We start from the raw sequence: 26,551 nt of genomic DNA, 5'->3' as shown, positions 1-26,551 counted from the left end.
AAGGGGAAAGGAGAGAGAGGAAAGTGCAGGGTGGTAAGAAATACTTCTTGCCCCTTTAAAATTAAGAAGTTAAACTCTTTATTTCTGTCTTGATCCACCAATAGTCAGACTGTGAGGAAACTAATGCTAAGTAAGAGGTTTAGAAAGACAGACCTCATTTGCTTCGGTATTGACAAAGTGTCCATAACCTTTGTAGCAGTTAAATTGCAGTCTGAGCAAGATTTTATTTTTCCCCATCCTAAGGAAAAAAACCAAACCAACAAAAAAAAAATATCTGGCAAAGTCATGTGCAGAGCCCCAAGAGGGGGAAGCTTGGGTATAGTTTAATAACAGCAGCAGAACATGTTTAAAATGGAAAAACAGAGTGGCTGCTGCATTGTCTGCTTTTGCCACGTACATGCTCAGGCTGGCAGATTGTACATTTGGCTCCAGCTTGGAGGGAAGAGATGGAATGATCTCTGGGTACAGAGGTTGGTAAAAGGGAATAAAAAAACAAAGGAGTGGCAGTAGCAAAGGGATGGCAGTTGTTTTCTGATAAATAACCCCTGATTTAGGATGTGGGGTCCTACACGTCTGTTTTCTTGTAGATTTTGAGTGCCTGGTTTGGCTGTTTCAAGGAGGGAATTATCAGAATTTCTCTACCTCTTTGGGTTTTTCAGCTCAGCCCTCTCCTCTTTTCAGGAACACAACAGGTTCAGTTCTTTTGTTAGATGAGAACTTTGAAGATGTGTGAAACGAGAGTCTCTTCTCTCTATTAATTCTTCTGAAGATTGTTGAAAACTTCCACTTCGAGCTCCAGCAATACTGAAGCTGGAGGAAGGCCTGCAGATGATAGGAGAAAGGCCCAGACAGTGAGTGACTTGTGGTTGTTCAGCATAGCCTGTAAAACTGGAGTAATATCTGCTCTTGTGTTGCATCTCACAGTAGTTCTGAGATGGAGATGGATGAGTTTTAGTCCCACTAGCCTTGCTTGCTACCCCAGACAGTGCATCGAACAGAAAGAGAGACAGAAACCTAAGAGTTTAATTACGTGGTGCAAAAGCAAACAAAACCATTAAGATTCCAGACAGCTGCTTTTCTTCCTGAACAAGAGAAAAGAAGAAAATGACCATATAATTATTTGGAGTTTGGAAGCTGTTTGCTCCTCACCTTTCACAACAACTGCATATCTTCAGAGAGCCTGGGCTACTTTTAAGATGATGATAATGCTCTTCTGAACGCTCCTTTACTTTTCTCCTCTTCCTCATGTCTAAGGGATGTGCTTGCCACCTGTAGGTCCTTGCTAAAGCAGACTGTTGACTTGTGTGCTTGTGCTCAAGGAGTTGAAATGAGTTATTTTGACTACCTCAAAATTGTTGTTTGCTTGACTTTTCACTCATTATAGGATGTCGTAAAAGGTAGTTATTCCCTGAGGGAGGATGGGGTAAACTTTTTGAGTTTTGGGGCAAAAAGTGGGGAAAACTTTGTGAGGATGTCAAACGGTGCTGGGTGTGATGTTGGAGAGTCCAATAAGGGCATTTCCTTCCTGGTTGTAACAGTGGAATTTCCAGTTATCTCTACAGGAACTGTTTATGTAAAGGCAGTATTAAGAGTTTTGAAATAAGCATGCATTTTGGCTATGAACTCATTATTGCTTTTTCTTTAGTGTAATATCTTGAGGCCATCATGGGAGGAATTGCAGTGATGAGATCAGCAGATAAGGAGTCAAAGGACTGAAGATCTCTCCTTATCCGTAATCCTAGAGTCCTGGCCAGACTGTACTTTGTGTACAGCCATTTTCATTCACCTCCATGTTCTCAGCTGGTTGGAGTATTCTTTGCTTTCTTGTAAAATTTGCCACATAGAATTTCTGTTCTGTGTTAATGGTCTGCTCTTTATTGCTTTAAAGGTAGAAGAAGAATCTCTGCATGGGGGAGGCTTGCAAAAGCACTTTAGAAAGAATGTCATGGCATACACGCATGCAGGCTATTATTATAAGCATAAAGCTTTTCAACTGATCTGTGCACTATAAATCTGACAGTTTTGTACAACATTTGCCTGAGTCATCCACAGAGCAAGCTTAGAAGCTACTTGTTGCCAATGTCTAATATCTGATTTGCTTTGTGTATGTATTTTCATCAGGTTTGGAATTCCAGCTTTATCTGGGCCTGTTCAGAACTCTTTTTTTTTTCTTCTTTTTTTTTTTCTTCTTTTTTTGTTCTTCCCTCTCCATCTAATTTAGTACAATACAGTTAAAAATGAGTTCATTGTTACTAGGCTTCAAGAAACCATTAGCATCTCTGTGTACAGCTTCATTTACTAAACTGAATCTTAATTACTTAACTTTATGGGATGGATTTAAGACTGGAAGCAGCTGATGGAAGTTCTTCAATCCTGTCAGTGTCCTTTCTTAGAAGGGAAAGAAGAATGAATTTTCTGCCACTTAAGCTTCAAACAGTAACAATTTGAAATACCAGATAGCTCTGAGGCTCTGATCTCTTGCTGAACTCTTGGAGAAAGGATGGTGTCAGGGTAAATAGAGGGATGGATCTCATGCAGTGGCTCCAAATAGATTATTTTTTTATTCTTTATGAATGTGTGGGAGAATGCTGGAACTTCAAAACCACAGATATAAATGAAAAGAGAATTTCCAAGTCCGTCTCATGCTGTAAAAGCAGCAGAAGCAAAGCATTTTGTCATTGGGTTGGAACTAGATGATCTTTGAGATCCCTTCCAACTCAAAGACATTGTGTGATTCAAGGCTGCTCCTCCCGTTCCTAGTCAGTAAAGTGCACAGTGATAAACGTGCTCGAACCAAACTCAGTCCATTCTGACAACAGTAGGTGTAGTTTACAATGAAGATTTGAGTTTGAAGCTTCAGAAAAGGGAAGGAAATGCTGCTTGATGTGCCAGTTTGTCTTTTAAATCTGCAGACTGCTTTTTAAAAAGGAAGAACTTCTTTTCTAAAAGCTACAGCTTCTTGGTACTAGGATATCCGTACTCAGGCTTCCTTCAAAATGGTAATCTTTGTGACGAGTTACATTTTCAGTTTTGCTACAATCACTACAGCTCTCTCTCATTCTCCTGTAGAGAACAGTAGTTAAAATGTCTAAGTATTTTAGGCAGTCTCTAAATATCGCTGTCTGTGACTGCCAGAACGCTGAAGAATGAAGAACTGTGGAGGAAAAAGAAAAGAATCTGAATTTGCTTTTGGAAACCAGAAGTGCTTTCAGTATTTCAAAATATGTTTTCTCAAATCAGTGTTTTCTGGGGGGAGATATACTTTCCATAGAGGAGGGAAGACAGTAAAAAAGGAATTCAATTTTAAGGTATGTTAAAAAGAAGTCTTTTTCCCATAAAATGTTAAATGTTGCATCCTGAGGCTCAGCTTTTGAACTACGTGGGATTTGAGCGTACGATAGGATTATGTTCTCTATGAAAATAGGATTCTGACTTTTCAAAGTGGAAGCTGGAACTTTCTGGTAATCACGAGGCTGAGAACTGATCACAGGCTCCAAGATGAAATCATGAGATTTGCAATACTGCAAAGGCAGATTTTTTCCATTTTACAGTACAGTTCAAATGTTTCATCTGCGCCCATATGAGATCAAGGACTTTCCAGAATGCAGCACAGCTTTATGTGATTCATAGTCCATGATGTAAAGATCTCAATTTGTTGTAGTGTCTGGACAGGAAGGAAGAATAAATGAGTGAATCTTCCTTATGGTGTCAGTCCTCTAAAATCGGAAAGCAATATGCAAAAACAACTGGGTTTTGCCAGCAAGCTTCACACACCAGTCTTCTGTCATACTTGTGTGCAGTGCTTAATGCTGATACAGTGCTGAGGATGATGTGAAAACTCTCATATTGATAAACTGTTGTGCAATAAATGCATTAGATTGTTTACAAACTGTAAAGTTCATGGACAGGCTTAAGAATAATACAGCAGCCCAAGGACAGGTTTAAATATCACTGGCAGTAGCATCCCTTGGAGAACATGGTGTGAACAGCAGACGGTTCTCTTTGGATGGGTGTAGTTTTGAAGCAGATGGAAATAAGACTACTGTACTGAGGTGTGTATCCCTGCAGCATCATGCTGCCATTCCCTGGTAAAGGTGCCTATAAATGGGTAAAGGCCTGATAAATGGGCAGCAATGCAGAGAAACTGGGCTTAGAGAAGATCTGAGCAGGGACAACTGTATCCCTCATCAGACAGAGCAGATTTATTGTGTTTTCTGTATTGAAAATGTTGAATCTGTGTCGCTTAGTGGGAAGCTAATTTTGTTTTCTTAAGCAGTATTTAAAATAGAAAATACTGCTATACAAAGGGAAGTTGCCTTTTCTGTTTTAAATGGAAGTGAGTTGGAAGTTGTCTGTAAAATTTCTTTGTTTTCATTCTAAATATAATTTCTGATTTGATTCTAAACATTCTCTCCCCTGAGAAAAGTATTTCCAGAGAAATAGGATCTCTCTCCAATCCCAGTTATGATATTGCTGCAATAAGTTTTGAAATTTTCCAGTGGAGGGGAGGAAAAATTCTTCTATTAAAAAATAATAATAATTTTGAAAAGAAGATTTTTTTTTTTCCTCTGGATCCAGAAGCTTCGTCTGTGTTGAATTTTCTTTGTCACTCACAGTGAGCAACTCTTTCACACAAGTTGATTCAGAGACCCTGTTTCTCATTGGAGACAGTCGGGAATAGAAAAAGAGGCAGCTTGCCTTAATTATGGGATAAACAAGGTTGTAATGAGATATTAGAACTATTTTATTAGAAATGCAACCAAAACAAACCAGACAAAATACATATGGAACCAAGTGTTTTAAATAGTTTAGGAAGGAAACTTTTAACATATATGTTAAAGATTTTTCACCATTCTTAGGGATGCCAAAATGTGCACACCCTTCCCAGTTTCCAGTTTGGACAGATGCCACGTGGTATTAAGAGCACACAAATATAGAAATCCATTCCTAGGAGAAATCGGAGTCGGTCCAACAGACACCAGTGCCTGTGTTTATATATGGCTTGCTAAATATTGTGTAAGCCATAATAAAATAAATACTGGTTAGAGAGCAGTATTGTGTGACTGTAGCTATTGAAAGTAAGGGTATTCTGAGGGATTTTTCCTTTTTAAATAAATTTTCCTATCTCTGCCTGAGGTCAAGTCATTTTCTAGTGTATCCATTTTCCAGAGTTCTGTGTATCATACTGTGATCTCTTAATATTGTGATCTCCTGGAAATTCAGACTGTCCATTTTATTAAGACTATTAATTCTTCTGACTTTTTACTCTGCATATCAACATGTGATTCTTATTGAAATACTTCCCAAAATAAGTAAATGGTTGCTAAACAGACCCCCACTTTGAGGTCTGAGTCATTCTACTAAATATGTCAATGGAGTCTGACTTTGAGTCAGACCTGTGTTTTTTCAGTGGTACTAAATGAAAGGCATACTGAGAGGGATACATATAAAGAATGCAGGAGCTGTAGGAGAAGGTACATCTCAACATGAATACCTGTGTATACCAGTTCTAATCCAAGAGTTTTGTTTATCTGTTGAGAAAACATTGATGTAGGTTGCTCTGAAAGTAATGCATCCTATTTATTTCCATTATTACTCCAACAGATACAAAAAGCACAGTAACACTATTTGACTGAACAAAATTCCCAGCTCCAAAACACTATTTTTCAGTACAGTCAGTGCCATTACCTATGCTTTTTCACCAGCGATGAACAAGAGCCTGCATGACACGTTTGTGACAATCTGCACCAGTGGAGGTGACCACTGTCACTGTCATCACTGCTGAAACATACCACCCACTGCCTCACTGTGCTCACACCCACTGTTTGGTCTCCATAAATGTGCATCAAGTGTCAATGAATGTCAGTAGGTGCCATTTTTTCTGCATGGAGAAATTCATTTCCACCCTTTTGCTTCATCTGCACTTCCATGTCAGTTATCACTTGGTTGGACTGCCCCTCTGATGCCATCTGTCTCGTTGCAACAAAATGTAGTGGAATGTTGGCGGGTTTCAGCCTCTGCTGCCATACCACCACCATCCACCTCTGACATCATGGAGCAGCACAATAAGCTGTGAGGCATTACTTTTGGAGCATTCTTCATGCAGTTCTGCATGCCAGCCTGTAAGTAGGTTTGACATTGTTGGCTTGTGGTGTGGCTGTTCTGTAGTTAGAAGGAAATGTGAACAACTTACAAAGCAAGGACAACTAGGAAGTTATTTATAAAATAGAAATTAGTCCAGCTGACAAAGAGCTAAAAAGCTTTTGATCAGCTTGAAATCTGAATGTGATAGCAATTGATGAGTAAACTTCTCTGGTCATTACTAAAGAAATGAGGTGCTTTAATCACTGTGAGAGAGGTTGCTCTTGATTGCTTTGACTTCACTGAATTTTGTGGCACAATGACTCAGTTCTGCTCCTGCCTGGTTTTATGATATCCACTTGTTCCATGCTCCTGAGAGCTCACTGGGTCCTGTTCATGTGCTAGCATGTTTGTTTAAGTATGACCTACAAAGAATAATTGCGTGGCAATAAATCTACACCTGCATTCAGGTTGGAAGATGCTGATATGCAAGAAATCTCTGGTTCAGTCCTCTCTGAAACGGATGTGATAGCAAAATGATGACTGTGTGCTGTTGTACTTCTGAGCTCATAGCATTAGGCTGGCTGCTAACAATCTAGTTGAATCACTGCTCCTTGAAGACTGAAGAAGAGGAGTCATTGCCCTCTGTACATATTGAAATTGAAGACTTTTGTCACATCACAGAAAAAAAAAAAAAAGAAAAAAAAAGTTGAACGCTTTCTAGTTCTTGAAAAAAATGGAATCTGTGTTCAGCCTCTCGCTTTCAATGGGCAATAGTTTGAAACCAGTTCTTTGTTTATTGAAAAATATTTGTGTGCTTTCAGAGGCCGCTGAGTCAGAGAGCCATACAGAGCCATTGAAAGTACAACAAATATTTTCCTCTTCCATGCAGTTAAGTGCCTAATAAATTCCCAAAAACATGAGCTGTGCTAAATGAGACAGTGTAAATAGGCTTTATTACGCCCAGACTTCATTAATTCCACAGCCACTTTGGCAACATCTGGCAGTGAGGAGCAGCCTTAACGTGAATGTAGAAGCTGATAGTGCTGATGTTGCAGCCACAGCTCTTGAAATGGATGGAAGAAGGTGAAGAGGAGGAGAGGAGCAGTTCATGCCTTCTGCAGGAACAGAGGCGTAGAGGGGAGATGATAGTTTTCTGGAGAGGAGATCCCATACACTTAAGGAGATTGAAACCTTGAGGAAAAATGAAAGGAATAAAGTAGGAGAGAGAGACTGGCTTTAAATATGGTTCTTATGAGCGTTTCCCAGAATGCTTCCTCAGCTGACATTCCTGTAGAACCCAGTCACCCTCTGCAGAACTTGCTGTGCCACGTGAGAAAATGAAATAGATGACCTCTGGTTCTTGGAGAGGAAAATGGAATGATGCATGATGCTGTTGCTGCTGAGGAATTGTGTGCTGGCTCTGAGAGCTGGATTCTGATTCTTGTTACTGTATGAGTCCAGAATGTCTGTCTGTTATAGATCTGTTGCGGCACTTGAAAGTACAGTCAAAATCTGAGTGTGATGCTGTACCACGGTGGGCAGTGCTATTTTATGGGGATTACCATCCTTCCCTTTCCACAGCTGTGTTTTGGACTCCATTCAGTACGCCCATAGCTGTGTGAGTGCAGCTCCTTCCTCTTTCTTCATGTGGATCCAGAGCTGTGCCCAGGTTTGTTATAGCACACATTCATTAATAGACACTCTGATTAGCAGAGTGCATGTAGGGACAGAATTTGGCAAGTTCTTCAATTTTGCTCTTGAAAGAAGATCAAAGAGGCAGAAAGATAACTTCATTTCAGCCAGAGCTTTCACAATCAAGAGGCTGGACATAGCAAAGTATTTATTGGATAGCAATTGAAAAAAATGGCAGAAAAAGAAGTTTTCACTTCTTTTATAATATATAACATATAACTTCACATATATAATGTCCCCAAAATCTTCACGTCTTTTTTTGTGTGCTTTCCATTTGTCCATCTTGGTTTAATTGTCTTCATCTGGGCATTAATGGATATGTCCAAGTTTAAAAAAGTAGTTTTCATTGCTGAGATCTTCTGGAAGCTTTCTATGCAGGAGAAAAGTTCCCTTCTTTCTCAGAAAGGTGTTTCCTACAGCTCAGAGTCAAAGCACACTGAAAATGCATGTGTTTCTGCACCCCTTTCCAAGCAAAATATTATTAAATCTGTGGAGCTTCTTTACGTCAGTTGGCATTTTTGTCACAATTACAGAATGTACTTTTAGACTGGCTGAAACGTGAATTAAAAACCATCAAAACAACAAAACCAAAAACATGCTTTTTTAATATGCAGGCATGTAGGGAAAGTGTGATAATTTGGCTCCGTTTGTTGAGTCTGGGCCAAATTCTGATGTCAGTTACGCTGGCCTCAGCTGAGTTGCTCCAGATTTGCACCAGCCTGACTGAAGGCAAACTGTGTACTTTTGTCCTTTGGTATCTCCCTGTCGGTATTAATGGTTCAGGGATGATGGTGAGGGGAATAAGTTAAGTGCAAAGGTTTGCTGGAGTCCTGTCCTAAATCATAAATGCATCGTTTGTGAGTATTTTAAAAGTATACCGTATGTGTGTTCAGCCACCGCCTGCCTGGTGTAGCAGGTGAGGCATTCCAAGACTCTCTACACACTCTGTATCTGTGTAGATATTATCTTTAGTGCAGAACTACAAAAAGCTGGCTCCAGCATCAGCGTATTCCAATCAGCTGAGTCCCATGCAAGCTGTTAAAGCCTTTCCTGAACTGTCAGTATCTGCCTTATTATAGACCATGGATTAACACATCACTGGGCAGCGTATGATTTTGAATGTATAATAGCTTTAATATTCCCAGACATGTACAGCTTTTAGTTCTCTTCTTTAGGACTGTTGTCATCCCAAGTGCAGGACTTATCTGAAAACTTATCAAATGCAGTGAATGAGTCTGCAGTTCTTAATGTGATTTTAGAATCATAGAATGGCTTGGGTTGGAAGGGACCTCAAGGATCATCAGGTTCCAACCCCACTGCTGCAGGAAGGGTTGCCAACCACTCAGTCAGTCACAAGATCAGGCTGCCTAGGGCCCCATCCAACCTGGCCTTGAACAGCTCGAGGGACAGGACATCCACAGCCTCTCTGGGCAATCCATTCCATCACCTCTCCATCTTCTCAGTGAAAAATTTCCCTCTGACACTAACCTAAATCTTCCCTCCTTTAGTTCAAAATCATTACCCTTTTTCCTGTCACTATCTACCCACATAAAAAGTTGATTTCCCTCCTGTTTATAATCTCCCTTTAAATATTGTAAGGCCATAATGAGGTCTCCCCTCAGCCTTTTCTTCTCCAGGCTGAACAAGCCCAGCTCCCTCAGCCTGTCTTCATTTGAGAGGTGCTCCAGACCTCTGATCATCTTCATGGCCCTTCTCTGGACCCTCTCCAAAATCTCCACATCTTTCCTGTGTTGGGGGTCCCAGGCCTGGATGCATTACTGCAGAAGGGGCCTCACAAGGGAGAAAGAGGGGCAATTCCCTCTCTCTTCCTGCTGACCATCTCTCTTCTGATGCAGCCCAAGATACTGTTGGCCTTCCAGGCTGCAAGCGCACACTTTGTAAGGTACAGAATTTATAATGTCCTCTATGTAGGTTTTATTATACATGCATGCACATTCATAAGAGCAGTGCCAAGCTGTCAGTCCAGAATGTGTATTATCTCTGTTATTTTGCATGAGTACTGTACTTACTCAAGGTAGCAGGAGAAAAATCCTTTAAGTCTTTAAGCCTACACCTATGCTAAAGCATCTTAGAAATGTTCTCAGAGATGGAAGCTCAATCACCTGTACCCTGGTATTATTGGGATTGTTCCTAGCATGCTGCTGGTCACCTCGCACTCTCCAAACAATTCCTCAGTTTGGTCAGCACTCTGGGTAGGTGTGACCTATCTAAAAAAGTAAAACTGAATGAGTTGATGGTATGATTGCAGGAGACTCTTCTGTTCGTGGTTCTTATTGCTAAAGAACAGTCCCCTGTGTGAGAAGAAAGTTGGACCTTATACTTCTAATATTCTTTACTGCTGTTTATACTAGCAAATTAAATATCACTAACATAGGTATGCATGATTAAGTGTAAAACCAGTGTGGGATTTAAAAAAATAAGCAAAAAAAACCAACAGCCATGATACTTCTTGTGAGATGTATCGAGTGTCCTTGAATTCCTTATTCAAGGTACTCAGCAAAAAGAGATTGGGCTCTGCAAAAGTAAATCTAGGATTTTAGAGAGATTACCCTGGTGACATATCCTTTTCATGGAAGGGATAATAATGTTGATGCACTACTTTGTCAGTCAAAGAAGATGATGAAAATGAGCTGTTACTGACCACAGCAAATGCAGAGGTATCTGCCTCTTTTCCTAAAGAGCTTACAATATAAGAATACCAGAGAACTTCACTCAGAGGAAGGAAACATTGCACATCCTGTATGCATATTGTAAACCATTTCCTTTTTCTATACACCATAAACTTAGAGATGAAAGGGAGACAAAAATTGGAGGGCAGAGTTGAAGACTTGAAACTTGGACTGGAGGCTGAGATGCTAATGAAAGCATTCAGCCAAGGGGGAGAGGAGGAGATGCAGGCAGAGTCGATTGAAAAAATGGCATTAATCCAACAGAAGTGTAACAGATGTGGCTGATGGAGGAAAGGAGCTTAAATAGTTGAGCTGATCTAGCTAGCACTTCTTCATGATGGACAAAGGGCAAGACTGAACTTCCAAAATTGTAGAAGAGAAATGACATTAAGATGCAGCGGTGTATATGTAGGAAGGAAGACTTGGATATTCTGAAGTTGGACTGGGATCCAAATGCCAAAGCAAATGACAGTGTGGTCAGCTTTGGTAGCATGAGGCAATAGGTTTGACTGAAGGAGGTGGTTAGGAGTGGGGTCTGCTCATCTGGGTCTGCACTGTGTGGGAAACATGGCAGCAGAAGTGTGAGGGGAAGGGAAACAAAGGTAGTGGAAAAAAGACTTTATGTAAAATTTTTTATTTGAAACCAAGTGGGTGGCAGTGTTTCTAGAAGTTTTCTGCACTCCAGGCCTATGTGAAGATTGCCAGAAGATGAAGATAAGTGTCATGGACCATCATTAGTACTCTTGCTACTTTCACCATGTACTTTCTAGTTTACGGGCAACAAAGATTTGCTGAGTGAGCCTTTTAGCAAACAACTTTCTGTAGAGTGTATCTTAGCATCCCAGAGGCCATCTTCAGAATTTTCATTTGCTGTTACATAAATGTTACTATCATGCTGTAACTGTTCCTATGAAATGGAGCATATGCTTTACTGGAAACGCTTAAGAACACTACAAGAAAGAAATGCAACCCAGAACAGGATTCACTTCAGGATAAATCAACTGTGCATCTCATCAGATTTGTATTGAATCCAGAGAAATTGGAGAAACCTGGACCCCAAGAATTTGATCTTGAGTTGGCATAAAAGCGGTGAAAGAAAAGTGTCCCCAACCTTTTTACACATAAATTCCACAGTTATTTGATAAGCTCAAGGGTTTATCCTCAGCCGAGTCCTTATTGTAATCTATTTACTTTCCTATGATGTTTTTTTCTAGAAGGCAAGCACTACAGTTGGCTCTGTTGGAAGAACAGCTGTAAGGAAAGTTAGAAAAATGAGATATATATGCAGGGCTTTGCATCTTCCCAAGCAGTCTGGGAAGTCTGAATGGAGGGACCTGGGGCTGAAAGTCTGAATTACTCTTGCCTGAGCATTTGTCCCTGATATTGGCATATAACTCTTTTTGTCTGTGCAGCACTATGGGTTGGAGAATCCTGCCATAGTCTTCTAGGGGCAGGTGGCTGCAATGAGGGTGCCCACTACAGATACTAATAGAGATGTAGATAGCTAGTGCTGTACTCAGGAATATGCTGGAATTGAGCCCATTCTACATTGACTTGAGGGTATCAGGACACATGTAGTTTGTGTTCATTTCATCTTAGTCATCACTTTATGTCACTCTTGTATTGCTTCAGTTGTGCTTGGGCTTCATCTGCGGTGTCAGAGGACAGAGACATTGCTTGTCTGTTTGCTGCAGACCTATTATTTACTTTGGGTATTTACATAACTTGCAGGACTGGTAACAAGCTCTGACTGCATTTGCCCTGGAATAGACTTGGTTCTGGTGGGGCAGTTGTTACTCTGTCTCAGCCATTCAAGTCAAAAAAGGTCCCATCATCTGGAAGAGAAGACAGGAGGCGCAGTACATAGCTCAGGCTATGGGCGGTGTTTAATCAGTGAGTTTTTCATGCAGAGCTGCTGCTGACTGGGCATGGAAATGGTGAAAGCATATTTATTATAAATCAGTGGAAGCTTCCAACAAAACAAATGCCTCACAGACAAATGACAGTGAACCTAGTTAAAGCCAAACTAGAAAAAGAAAAACCAGGAGTAGTTGATTTCTAATTGATTTACATTTGTTGTATATGTCAATTTGATTACTGTTGTCATGTATGTTTTAGCACCAGTAGCTGAGACTGTACATGTGCTTGATGGACCTCTACTTTTCGAATTTGTGCAGTGTTCAGATTTTCTTCTTACCAGTGTATAATGGAGTGCACTTTGCTGTCTCAAAACTGTATGGTGCAGCCAGTATCTGTGCTTGCAAGATGAATAGAAGCATGCAGGTGAAATGGTCTGGTTTACTTTATAGGAAACTGTTGCATTTGTGATGAGACAGCACTGTAATACTGGAGGCTGCTCACCATCATTGTCAAATACTAATTCCTGCAGCTTGGTAGAGGTTGATCTGGCCCTTACAGGCAAGTTTCCAAGGGCAGAGCTGGAAGACTGTAAGTTTTTCTGGTAGCTGCTCCCAGAATTGCTTGGACCTCGGGTTTCATCTAGGGAGCTGGCAAGTTGCTGAAGTGCTGATGTCCTCCATCCTTCAGTACTACTGTCACCATCTTAGATGGGTTGTATTTTTAATTTGTAGTAGTAATTTTATTCTTGGATTGATAACATTGTTTCTGCCATTTTTCTTGGAAATAAAGTACTAGCTTAAGAAGGGAAAGATTTGACTGTAACACATGAAGCAATACTTGGAGTTCTGCCTCTCCATGACTTTTGAACTTCATCCCCTACTGCTGCTTCTTCTGTTCTGCCTTTTACTGGACTTGCTTGCTTAGATTAAAAAATGGGCAGGGATGGCCTCTTGCTCTGGGAGAAATCCTGTTATGTGAGTAACAAAACTCTATTTAATTTGATGCTATAGCCTGGATTTTTACCCTACACGTCTCTACTATGCTAAACAAAACGAGACCTTAATCTGTGCCAGAGCTAAGGTGCTACTAAAATAATAACTACAAAGGAGAAAAAAGAAAAGCATGAGAAAGTAATTTCCTTTTGTTTTCATTTTGTGCTGGATGCCTGTCTGTTTCTGTTGTTGTTACGGATGTGCCTTACCCTCCTGCACAGTGTTTCCTCTTGAGCACTTTCCAAAGCGCTGATTTTAGCTTTGACTGTGCCAACACAAACGTGGAGATGAGTGAAGTCATGACTGGGTTCCAGCTCAGGCTGATGGCTTTAGATGTTACCAGCCACGTCCAGAGCATGGAGGGATCAGAGCTGATTCTACCATGTAATGTGATCATCCTTTCTGCTGTTCCTTTTTCTATGGATTCTCAAACAACAACAACAACAACAACAACAAAAAAAACAATAAAAAACCCAACCCTGCTTGCATTATGAGAGAGATTCCTTATATAATGAGTTTAATTTTCAAGAGTACCTCGGTGCTTCTTCAGTCTGAGCTGAGCCTTGGAGTGAGCTCCTGTAGGAACCAGAGTTCTATGGAGAAAACTCATAGCCTAACTAATGCTAGAAAGAATTGTTGGCAATCTTGGGCAGTGTACCTAACTGGCAGAGCAGAGACATCAATGGTGATGTGTTTTGTTGAATCACAGCTGTTTTGTTCTTCTAGGATCTTTCTAGAAGCAGTGCCTTAGGTGGATTTGTAGCAATATGCATACAGGAAGAGGCAAGATTTCTGGATGCTGGCATCAGGGGGCATCCCTACATATCTCCATAAATAGCAAACTGCTGCCTGTGGCAATCGTTGGAATGGAAAGTGTGGTACCCAGGGTATTCCTGCTCTGGCTGTTTCTTTAAATGCCCTCTTGCTTCAGTAGATGATGCAAACTGGTTCTGCCAAGTGCGCCTGTTCTCCAGAGCATCTCACATTTTCTTCGGCTTTACCTGGAAATTGCTGTTGAGCTACCATCATGCTGACTCGTACAGACAGACACAGTGCTTCTTTCCAAAAAAAAAGCCAACACTCTAGGAGAGCACAAAAGGGCAATGCTAGCTGATGGAATTCTGGCTATTCCACTCCTGTTGTTTGCTCATGAGTGCCCAGATTAGTGACAGGAGCTTTGGGGCTGTGACTTCAATCTCTGACGTGGCTTTTTTTAGTGTTCTTCTGAACTTCTTCAGCATATATTTCTAGTGATTACCTTTCATTCACTGGGGCTTTCACTAGAAATACCTGTTTGCATTGTGTGTCAAATACTCTTTTTGGCACATACCTTTTTTTGTAAGTAAATATTTCAAATTACAGGTGAAACAAGAGTGCCTATCAAGACTATCTAGATTTCTCATGTCTGCTGAAAGTTAGCCAATTGGTGAAACTTTGAGAATTGAATTGAGTTGCTGGTGGTCTGGGATGCTAATTTGATGTTTTATGAAACCACTCCAAACATTCCTGATATTAAAAGGGATCATGTTTGGTAGAACACTGACAACAGGTGCCCTATTTTTGCCAGCCCTGGCCTTGGACTGGCTGCCAACACATAGTGCTTGCCAGCATACCACAGATCTTGTGCTGGGTTATTTTAAAACTGTATTCTGCAGAAGAGCTGGGACACTTTTAAAATACCTATTGAAGTGTAATGGAAACAGCACGCCATTAGAATATGCAGCACTGTAAAGTGTGGTTGGTGTAGGCTGAGCTCTTTGTAACTTGCTGCTACTTTGTAGGGCAAAAGAGTAATATTCCCACCCTTATAAAACAAGTTGGTCAGCCAGGTACTCCATCCAGCGCTAAACTTTACCAGATGCTTCAGAGCAAGATGCTAAATCCTATTAAACAATTACATAGTGTTGTTACCTAGAGAAATTTCCTTCTGAATTCCTGGTGGTTAACGTTTGGCTTTCATCCTGGAGCCTGAATTCTCTCATATCCTGCTTAGTGTCACTGCGGATGTTTTCTGATCATCTGTAGAACTGTTAAATCCTTCTCTCAATCCTCTGATGTGCTTCATTATACTTCACAGTGCTTGTTTACTTCTATCTTGTACATTGTGGTGGGAGTGCAGGGAGGAGGCATCTTCCCAGTAGGAGGGAGGGGATGTATTTTGTCCAGGAAAAAGTGGTCTCTGCTTCCTTACTCGTGTTCTTGTTTTGTGTCTTGCCGTTCTGTAACAGCAGAAGGGAATTAAGAGTGGCCAGGTGGGAAGGGGCTAATTCATTTATTTGGGCAGAAAGCTGCCACCATGAAGGTTTGCATTGTGCAGCTGCTTTTCATGGATTTAAGAGAACCACATTTTCTAAGAAAAAGAACAGGAAAAGAACTGAAAAGGCTGGGGAGCTTTTTAGAAATGACTTATTTCCGTAGTAAAGAAGAAATTCAAAAACACTGCAGGATTTTTTTTTTCCCTGCTAAGATATCTTGGCATAGAATGTAGGCCAGAGTGAGGGTATATAAGGAATTATCAACAAGAACAGGCATATTTCACAAACTTAATATATAATTGTTTTAGTGTGTTTCTAGAGCAGGTCTGAGCAGATATGAATGGGGATTTCACATGATTATAGTGCAACTCTTATCAAACTGTTGTCTTTCCCAGTTCTCTTTCATTGCTCACACCACAGAGAGTATGAACAGAGTGATACCTCCTTGATGGATGAGGGAAAAGAGTGATGAGATGGGAATCTGGTAGACGCTGAGTGAGACAATGTGTAACTTTATGAACCTTCTCTGTTAGAATCACAGGTTTTTTGAAAGATCTGAAGTCATGTACTTCCCATTTGGAACCTGCATTGCTAAAGCAAAGGGGAGAATCTGAGTGTTTCAGCCCAGAGAACTTGAAAAATGCAGTGTTTCTGTTCTTAAGCAGTTTTTATAGGTCAGATTTTCATTAACACCATTAAGATGTTTAATCTCATTTCAGCCAAGTGTTCCTGTTGCAAAGTGTAGTAATGCCAAAGGATTAGCATTGCAGCCTGCAGGCATTAACTTCTTCAGTGCCAATGGCATCACCAGGAATAGGAGCTGTGACTGTGTGCACCTTCCCAGTGTGAGCCCCTGTAATGCCACACTTTGTGCAGAGCTCTCTGCCAATGTCTTGCTTCACAAAAAAACATGAACGTGGGAAGAAACATCTTTCTGCTTATTTTTGACTCCTAGCTAGATTTATGCTATAGACAGCTTCAGCTTTAGTCTATCCCTGGGATGACTATTCAATATGTGAATTTTGTGTCGTGCTTTGTTGTTGTTTTTAAAGGAATAGATCTTGTGCTATAGCTCAGCTTTAGAAGTGGCCAGGTAAATTGTTCATTTGTCTCTATCCACCCACGCCAGTTGTTCACTGAGTAATCTTTAAAAGAAATGGGGTGCAGGCTTTCAGTTTTCAAGTAGCTCAAATAGTAATCATGCCGTGGGTTATTGTTCGAATTAAAATGACAGAGGCTAATTAAAAAGAATGCTATTGCCTTTTAGGAAGAACAACAAGTTTAATTGGTAACATCCCAGACATGTTCTGCCAGAGTCTTCCTCTCATCTTTTCCTAACTGGTTTTGATTAATGTAATTTTAACAATAATTTCTCTGTGTAACTTGGCTTCTGTGGCTCCTTCTGCCAGATTGCATTATTGTTCCCTACTTGATGGAGCTGTTTACAAGTGTGTCATTTTCAGAGTACTGTTGTGGGAAAGCACTGTACAGTTGCTACTACTTAGTGTTCTTTTTACTAACAATCAGATAATAAAAATTCAGAAAAACAAGGCAAAGAGAAAAAAAGCTGTATTTTATGTACATCCAGAAGTGTTTACACCATAGTGGAGGCAACTGGTCATATGGTACCTATCCAAAATAACTGTATGCACTGCATGTTTCATTCTGTGTTATGCATTACTTTGAAGCAAACCTTGCACCTGAGTGGAATGTGGGTCACAGGTGGAGTTTACACCCATTTTTCCACTCCCTTCCATTAACAACCATCTTCTACTGCTGCTGCCCACACTGATCTGTTCCATGAAGCAAGTTCTTCCAATCCATTCTTCTCTCTATCCTTTATTTTGTGGGGATTATCCAGATATATTGGCATCTGGTACCTAGAAAACAGTTGGTCTGGCTTTTTTTGTTGTTTTATTATATACATAAAATGTATTAAAATATAATGTATAATAAAAAATAAAATGTATAAAAAATATGATGGTACCTGATACTGCTCATAGGGAGATAAGAAAATAGAGAAGTGGTATTTTGAGATGATTTGTGGAATTAGAAGGGTCTTAACTGTGCTTTAGAAACTGTAACCTGTAGGCTCTGCTTTACTCCCACTCTGCTTTTTATTTATTCTGAATCCACAAGATGATCATCCTCAGCTGAGTTCAATTTGCTGTTGGGAAATGAATGACCTCGGTTCAGTGGCTTCATGTGGTATCGATGTTGTCTCTATATGTAAGGTGGGGAAAGCCCAGATCTTGTGTAATTGTTCAGCAGCTTGTCACAGATGTCTGCAGATCGCCGTATCCAACACGCTGGGGTTCAGGGAAGGAAAAAAAACCTGTTTCTTCCGTCTTGTAAAATTCCCACCAAAGTTGAAGCGGATCATGGGCTCAGAGCTGGACTCTGGGCTGGACATCAGGTCTTGTAGTGCCTGGGCTAACTCACCAAAAACATCAGGGAACGCCTGCTTCACCTTCCATGTGTCACATCTGCCCTTCAGGCTTCAGTCCTACCTGAATGTAGGTTCTGAAATGTCTTTGATGAAGCACACCATGCCTGTGCATCCCAAGGCAACCAGCTCTGTGTTGTGAAGCTGTCTCAGCAGAGGGGAGGTCTGCATTGCCACTAATGGAAACCATCGTAGCTCCAAATGAGTCCCCTGTGTGTGGCTGACAGATGTGGGCACAGGGGAGCTTGATTCAGCCTTTGAAAGAAATAATAAACCTTAAAAAGCAATCAATAAATAAAATCTGCAAAGGCCCAAACATTTCAAACCCAAAATAAAATACTGATTAACCGCAAGCATGCTCATATATATAACCCTGGATGACAGCTGAAGCAGAACTTCTTTTCCTAGTAGACTCATTCCTTTGCCTCAGCCTAATTCCCTTCCCACTGGAGATTAACCTTCTGGAGACCATGTATGCAGTTCAGCATTACCTCTGTTGGCAGCCTTTGAGATAACATTAGCACTTTCCTAATCTGAATGCAGAACTGAACCAAGCCCATGGATCCAAACTCTTCTGAGCTTGAGGGGGGAAGGAAAGGGCTGGAAGGAATCACAAGTAAATATAATTTTCTGACTCACTGCTAATACTAAAGATTACCGGGAACAAAATTATGCCTTTATTTACAGAAATATCATTTATATTCAGTTTTGGGCCTGGCGTGCTATTGCTTAACTCCCCAGGTTTCAGCGGGGGTCGACCAGCTGGAAATTTGGCATGTTCTACTTTATAGTGTGTAGTTTTAAGCTTTCTTCCTGATGCTAAGAGCAGGGCATTAGAAGGTTTGGGGCACATGGGCTCTGTTCCTGGTAGCATGGTGAGAGCATGCACATCTGAGCACAGCTTGGGACTCACATCTTCCCTTACTGCACAATCTCAGTGTGTAGCTTGTGTCAGGATCTGAAGGAGGCAAAGGAGCTGTGCTGGTGGTAGTTACTGCAATGATATGTCACAGTAATTGCATGACTCTCTTGAGATCATTGTATGGGTACATGGTTAAAAGGGGACGTGTACATGAATAGCACTGAACATAGATGGGAATGGTGCAGCCCATTGGTGAAGCCCATCGTTCCACACGGCTTTGTGCCCATGTCTCCAGCTTTTTATCATTCTCCTACTACCCAGCATAGTCTATGACCTTGTCTACAAGACCTTCTTCCATGTATTTCAGCGCTAAGCAGGACAATAGAGGTCAAACTCTGAGAAAGACCTACGATGAAAATTTTCTCAGCTCACTGGGGATGTTTTTAAGCTTCTCCTCCCCCTGTCTCTGAAAACAGAGAGCCAAAAACAACACTGAGTCACTCTAAGCTTGCTCTTCCCCAAAGCATGTTCCCCACCCCACCCACATCCAGAGATGTATTGCTGCAAAGCGCTGGGACAAGGGGTGCGAGCTGGGTCCCATTTCTGATAGCCCAGTTTCTGGGTTTTGTGGCTGCACATTGCATGGTTCCTCTCAGCTGAGGCACGTCTGTGCAGGTGCTCCCAAGTGCATTGCAAAAATGGCAGATGGAAAGGGAGGGGGTTCTAAAGATCTGTTGCTTAGGTTGATTTGGCTCATTTTCGCCTGGATTGAGGAGTGCTCATGAGCAGCCCTATGGGCTGGATGTTAGGAGCAGCAGTGGTACACTGAGGGCTGCATTACAGCTTTGGGAGAAGGTTTCTGTAGTGCTTTGCTGAGTAGAACCAGGCTGCCTGCTAACTAGTTGCCTTCACATTAATATGGGCTTGGAAGAGAATTGAAAGAGGCCTTAATGTCACTGAAAACATGAAGCTGTTAGTTACAGATCACTGAATATTCTACAGGAATCTGAACATTTTCCCTCACTCAGAGTGCTTACAAAGTAGATTACAGGGATACTGTAGAAAAGTCATTTTTACTGCTGATATATATGGCATGAGAATACATGTGGGCTTGAAATGGTCCAAAAGGAGTGGGCTGGGGCTCAGCCAGTGTTTGCAGAAACCCTACCAGGGGATGCTGCTGCAGAAACCTGCACCTATTCCTGCACATCGTGCCTCAGCCCCATTGAAGTCCTTCAGCTCCTACTGAGTGCCGTCTGCCTGGGTGTTTCAGTTTGGTTCAGTGGCACGTGATTTATGAACTGCACTGCCTGATTTATGATCTGTAGGGCTGGCAGAGAAAGCAGGATCAGTCACTTGGCTGTTGTGCAAACAGAGATGACACATACTATCCGAAGTAGAAGAACACAGGAAAGATAAAATTACACAGATTGTTGAAATACTCTCCTCAGCTCTTTTGCTCATGCGGATGAGTAAAACAGGAATAAGGGTTGTTGGGTTTTGTGTGAGAGCTGTTTTGACTTGATTTTTTTCCCTCTCTGGACTCTCTAATTTGCTGTTCTGGATTTAGGTATGAGCACAAAACCGTTCCTTGGGATTCTACCAACTGATGGAATTGCTTTAGATTTTCCCTTCCCAAGTTCCAAATATAATGTGCTGTTCTGACATGCCACAAAACTCATGCTTCTGACTTACTGGATATTATATTTGTTTCTTAACATTTTCCTGAATGTGTATTTGAAGAACTGCCTTTTTCATTCAACTCTTGTTAAAGCTTTGCAGTGGAGATTCAGCCATGAGCTACGTGAGAAGAGCTAATTTGGGGGGCAAAAAGAACCACTGGCTCAGGATGTGTGCAGCCCAGTTCTGTGACACAAGGACAATTTTGGTGCAATTGAGAATTCAACCTCTTTAATCTCATCAAAGTGAATAGCAAGTGGTTATAATCAATATCCTCCTGGACAGAGTTCAATCATGTTTGATCAGCTGCTGAGCAGTGTGGCAATCACTGCTCTTTGTTTAATCTTTTGGTTGGATAATAAGTTCCTCTTTGCTTTTTCAAAATTCAGGATTTCTGCTGAACTGAAGCACTTTTTTCCACTGCAATTAACTCTGCTGTTAATGTGAAGTGCTTCCTTTTAAATGCCAGTGCGTGCATCTGTGTGTGGCAGAGAATTAACTTGGTCTGTTTTCTGTGATAACGGGATGAAGGACGTAGAGAGCAGTTTGTGACCTGGCTCTGGTGAGAACTAGGAGCTCTCCACCAATAGCATGTCTTCTGTGGAAGGTGAACTTTCAGGTTTTAGCCTGGTGGGGGAAGGTTTTATAAGGCTGAAGGTAGGGTATAATACTAGTGTAGAATGATGCTCAGGATAAAAGGCTGAGTTAAAGAAGCCTGCAAGATTACTATTGCTAAACTTCATAGTGGAGCATGAGATCCCCTTACCCAGTGTGATTCCTGAGGTCATGCATGCTTAGAAGGGCAGAAGGCAAAGTAGAGGCCTCTAGTTTCCCATCTTTGATACTGGTCCTAAACTGATTACATATGGGGGACTGTTGTGTTAATCTCTGTGGGTTTGTTCTCTTGCTGTTACACATTGGCCCTCAGCTCCCTCTGGCAACAGAGGACTCCAGCTGAAAGACATAGTCCTGAGTATCAACTCAGGTAGAGCCTGAATAGAGTCATAGAATCTCGAAGGTTGGAAAAGATCTCTAAGATCATCTAGTCCAACTGTCCACCAACCACCAATATTGCTCACTGAACCACATCCTCCAGTGCCACATCTCCACAGTTCTTGAACACATCCAGAGATGGTGACTCCATGAGCTCCCTGGGCAGCCTGTGCCAGTGCCTCTCTACTCACTGGATTTCCTAAATCCCACTGGATATGGGATATAGGACTATCCCATAGAGAAGTGCTTGGGACAGGGAGGTTTTACCATGCTTGTTTATTGTCCTTGCAATTACACTTACATCTGGTTTCCTCTCCTAAGATCACAACACAACAACCCCTCTTGGATTCTTGCTGGCTGTGAGAACCACCCTTCATTTTCTTTTCCACCAAATGAACAAATAAAGGCAGTAAAAAAGAGTCTGCCCTTAACTGTATAGGTAAAAGATCATATCCTAGTGGGACTCAAAAGCTGCTTGCAGAGAGGTGATGGCTGATGGCAGTGTATTGCCTCCAAGAAGAGCTGAAATTCTTTGCTCTCAGATGTTGTCTGTCAGCATCCCCACCCTATGGTTTTAGGAAGAAGTTTTTCCTAGCACCCATGAAAGGTCATTGACCTGAAATTTCAGTCTCTGCTGTGTCGTCAGCTGGCATTTTGGCTGGTAATACTTATTCTCTGCTAGCATAGTGTCAGTGGATCAAATACTTTAAGACACCAGTGTAAAATTTTCCATTTGTCCTTCTCTTCAGCAGAAGGCTAGGTGTTGAACTGAATAAAGTGAAAAGTGGGAAAAAATCCAAGTCTCCTAAAAGATTATTCATGTGGTAAATGAAACCTGAACGAGGTTTAAAACAGCAGCAAGAACAACCAAAAAACAAACACACAGACACATACAAAAAAAAACCTCCACCAAACAAACTCAAACTCCAAACTTGGTACAATTGTTTAAAACCACGTGATTTCTGGAATATGAAAGAGAATTGGCTCTTCAGGAAATAGCATTTCTGTCCCCCAGGTGTATTGACAGCAGCATATACTGTAGCTAAGGTCTGTGGTGACAAAATTTTAGTCTTGTGTAATTATCTTGCCAGAGGCAAAGGATATTCTGGGAAATCAGCCAGGGGAAACTTAGAATAAGCAGGGCAAGTGGTATAAATGTAAGAAGAGGGTGGGATGCTTGGATGTGGAAACACTTGGCCTGGAATTGGAATTGTATTCAAGCTGCATGGCAGCTTCAGAAAAGGAAGCTGGAGTGAAGGCATTTATAAATGACATGGTTTTGTGTAGACCATCCTATTAATATCAAGAAGCTTGAGGGGAGATAAAAGATAAATATTTTACTCTTGGGCCATAAAGACAGTTGGATCAACACTCGGGTACATACATCATCAGTTTTCAAGTAAAAAGGATCTGGCTTTCTTCGATACTGCTCACATGACAGAGTAGTGAGCCAAAGCAGTATAAAGCAAATGAGCAGGGAACACACGTACCAAAGCAGCCAGGGTGTCCAGTTTATTTGTTAGTGTTCCTCTTATTTCTGCTTTCTGTGCTGAAATGGAATGGAAGGGATAGAACCTCTGGCTCTGGCCAGGTGCCTTATCTTCACTGAACTTAAACTTTATTTTTTTCATGCGCATCCAATTGCCTGAAAGGAGGTTGTGGTGAGGTGGTGTTGGCTTCTTCTCTCAGGTAACAGCAATAGGACAAAAGGGAACGGCCTTAAGTTGAGACAGGAGATTAGGATAAATTTCTTCTCCAAAAAAGCGGTCGGGCATTGGCAAAGGCTGCACAGGGAGTGGAGTCACTGTCCCCAGAGGTGTTAAGAACCGTGTAGATGTGGCACTGAGGGATGTGGTCAGTGGGCAATATTGGTGGTGGATGGTTGAACTGGATGACTGGGGTCTTTTCCAACCTCAGTGATTCTATGACTCTAGGATGCATTTCACAAAATAATGATTCTATGACTCTAAGATAAGCTGATCTCTGCAAGCATGTACGTGCACTGAGCAAGGAGTGCAGCATGAATTTATAAGATAAGTAGGTTGAATTGTTTCAAATATGTTTAACTATGAGTGTTGGAGGCAGCATACATCTCTGCTGAGCAGGATGGTAGAGGATACATTTACTCACCTAGAAAACAGGGTGCACAAAGAAAGATGTACTGCAAAGTCCTCTGATGGAAAAAGCAGCTGAGGGTGAAAGTCCAAGGGAACAGAGAGCAGAGAGAAGAAAACAAGCTCATGGAATCCGTACATTCCAGTCATAACATCCTAAAAAGGAAAAAAAGAAAAAAAGAAAAAAAAAAAAGAATGATATTTGATGAAATAAGGCTTTATATGTTCCTCCAAAACCACCAAATGCCTTCAGCTTCATTTCCTTCTCATGCCAAGTATGCTGAGGTAACCACGCTGCTGGTTGAAAGCAGCTCTCATTTAATTGCTGTATGCTGCAGAGGTTGGTGCCTGCCCAGGCAGCCCAGCACTGCCAAGCACGCTGCTTCACTCCTTGCTCACCTGTTGATGGAGGCCCTTCTGCACAGACCTGGAGATGGGTCTAGGAGCATTCTGCAGGTCAGGCAAGGCATTCAGCTACAGGTTGGGTTTGTATACTTAGCACTCCACCCAGTGTGGCCTCTTGGCTCTGCATCCAACTCTTTAAATTCCTCTCAGGGCCATTGTCAAGTTCACCTTCCCACATGGTGCAGAAGAATTCCTGTTTCCACTCTCATATCTTTCCCTTCCTGTTTCTCCCTTCAATTACAGCATGCCCCAAATGGTGATCATAGCTGCACCCCCCTAACATCCCTGAATGAAACCAGTTTCCCTGCCTTTGAGACCTTTGAAGCCTCATTGGTGATGAATGAATGACACATGTGGCTTTTAAGGGCTGTATTACAGTGAGAATATTGGCCATCCCTCAAGGTAGTTCCTTTTCTATTACTTTAATCATCTCAAAGCAGAGTGAAGGCTGTGCCTGCTCTCCCATGCTGTGCAGCTGATCCAAGTTGCTGTAAATGGGAAATACTGTAGTCTGGAACATTTATTTCAGCTGGTGAATATGTTCTTTCCAATCAGCGTCCTTCCAGCCTTGCTGTGCAGCTGATGTCTAATGTAGGTTAACAATCTCTCCTTTTGGTCGTGCAGACAGATGCAAGATAAATGTCCAATGTTTCTGCTATTTCCTTTGCTTCTGTCTCTTGTTCTGCTCTTTCATTCTCCAAGGACAGATCACTTCCTTCAGCAGTTATATGCAGTGCATACCAGCATAAGAAAAATGTTTACGTATTCAAGATGTTCTGTGGCTGTCCATGCTAATTTAGTTTGTTTGCCTCTGACAGGTTGAATTAATTTTCCCATTTGCTTTTCCTTTTTTCCTGCATATAGTGGCTGAATGTGCATGTGGAAATGCTTGGGGATGGGAGAAGTGAGCTCCCATTTCCTTTAAGTTGTGCATGAAAGAGAAATAAACCACAAGACTTAATCTGTATGAAAATCAGCGAACACAACACTAGAACTACATCCTCAATTCATGGCACATAGCAAGTTCCTCTTTGTTTTGACTCACATTACATCCTGGTAACAGGAAGTAGGTCATCAAAATAATAGCAGATGCCGTCTGAACATTGAAATCCTCTAAATTTCCTAAATCCTACTCAGCTGGGTAAAACAGATATGTCACTGATGATGCCAGAACATCTGATTTCTTCTGGGAATAAATGAAATAAAAGGAGCAGTGGTATTATCTTCAACTTTTAGTTGTGTTGGGTATAAAGTGCTCACCGTAGCAGAAATGGATGAAGTTTTTGGGAGTTCTTGACAGCAACTTATCTGCTTAACTCACTGAATTCCTTTAATGCATTCCTGAGGGACAGCTGAGTCTCACAGCATGGATGTAAGGTCAGTAGGAAAGTTGTGAACACCAGTATGCAGTACTACCAGGTGCAGTAGAATAAGAAAGCTGGTATCTTTCCAGCACCTATTTAATGGCAGATTGGCTTGTGCTTCATCTAGATAAAGCTGATCTGCTGGACTTGGAAAAAGCAAGTAGAACTTTAGGGGAGGATGGTGCCTGCTCCAGAGTGTGCTGTTCATTTAAGTGTGGATTTCAATTGCTTTCAGGCCTCAAGAGCTGGATATCTGTAACAGCTGAGTATCAGCATCTGGTCTGTATTTTTTCCTCTGCTATGGTTCTCCTCCTACTACCAATGTCTCTGCTTCCAGTAATGCTTTGGATGGCCAGTGAAGCAATGCACACGAGCAGCGGAACCTCAAAAACTCTTCTGACATTTCAGGAGTATTTGTGATGTTAACTTAAAAATATTTCAGGATCTTTTCTCTCCATTTTTTTCCCACGCATTTACTGTAAGAAGTATTCATCTCGAGAAACCTTGTTTACAAACTCCTAGCTTTCTGGAGCAGTCAGTTTTAAGCATTTGTCTTCATGTGTCAGGCTATGTCCTTCTGCCAGGTGGATTTCAGCTACACTCAGCTGAGAGGTGGTAGTTTTCTTCCTGCTTGCTTCAGAACAGCAAGCAATGAAAAGAAGGTCTGTAGCACCTCTGAAAAGGTGTCAGAGAAGTTATATGACAAAATAATCACAAAATCAATGGGGTTGGAAAAGACATTGAGGATCACCAAGTCCAGCTGTCAACTCACCCCCACCATGCCCACTGGCCACATCCCTTACTGTCACATCTCAATGGCTTCTGAACACCTGCAGGGACACTGACTCCACCACTTCCCTGGACAGCCTGTTCTATGAATTGAATATTGAGGTACCAGAGAAGCTCTGTGTCACAAAGGATTTGAGTGACGCTGAGTGATCCACTGTCAGGATTCAGTGCTATAGAAAACTGTGTGTGATTTGTTCCAGAAAGCATGGAAGCATTTGCCAGACTCCTGAAAATGTTGGCTTTCTTGAGTAGCCTGGGCTTAGGTTTGGTTGCCTTTCTTCACAGATGTGTTGTAAAGCTGTGTTTTGGGGAATGCAGAGAAAAG

The 26,551-nt window shown here is 41.5% G+C and overlaps 1 protein-coding gene and 1 long non-coding RNA gene across 3 annotated transcripts in view; one reads left to right on the top strand and one right to left on the bottom strand.

Moving 5' to 3' along the window:
- SLC41A3 (solute carrier family 41 member 3) overlaps positions 1 to 26,551 on the top strand; it is a 130,335-nt gene that overhangs the window by 33,252 nt on the left and 70,532 nt on the right. The gene's annotated exons all lie outside the window — the stretch shown is intronic.
- On the bottom strand, positions 17,670 to 26,281 carry LOC149916442 (uncharacterized). The gene is made up of 3 exons (XR_016469922.1): positions 26,210 to 26,281; positions 23,685 to 23,824; positions 17,670 to 18,274 (listed from the first exon to the last, which is right to left on the bottom strand). It is a non-coding gene; the product is annotated as an uncharacterized LOC149916442 (long non-coding RNA).

This window comes from Phasianus colchicus, chromosome 11 (genome assembly GCF_987193195.1).
Source record: "Phasianus colchicus chromosome 11, bPhaCol1.hap1.1, whole genome shotgun sequence".
NCBI lineage: Eukaryota > Metazoa > Chordata > Aves > Galliformes > Phasianidae > Phasianus > Phasianus colchicus.
This window is presented reverse-complemented; position numbering and strand designations above follow the sequence as displayed.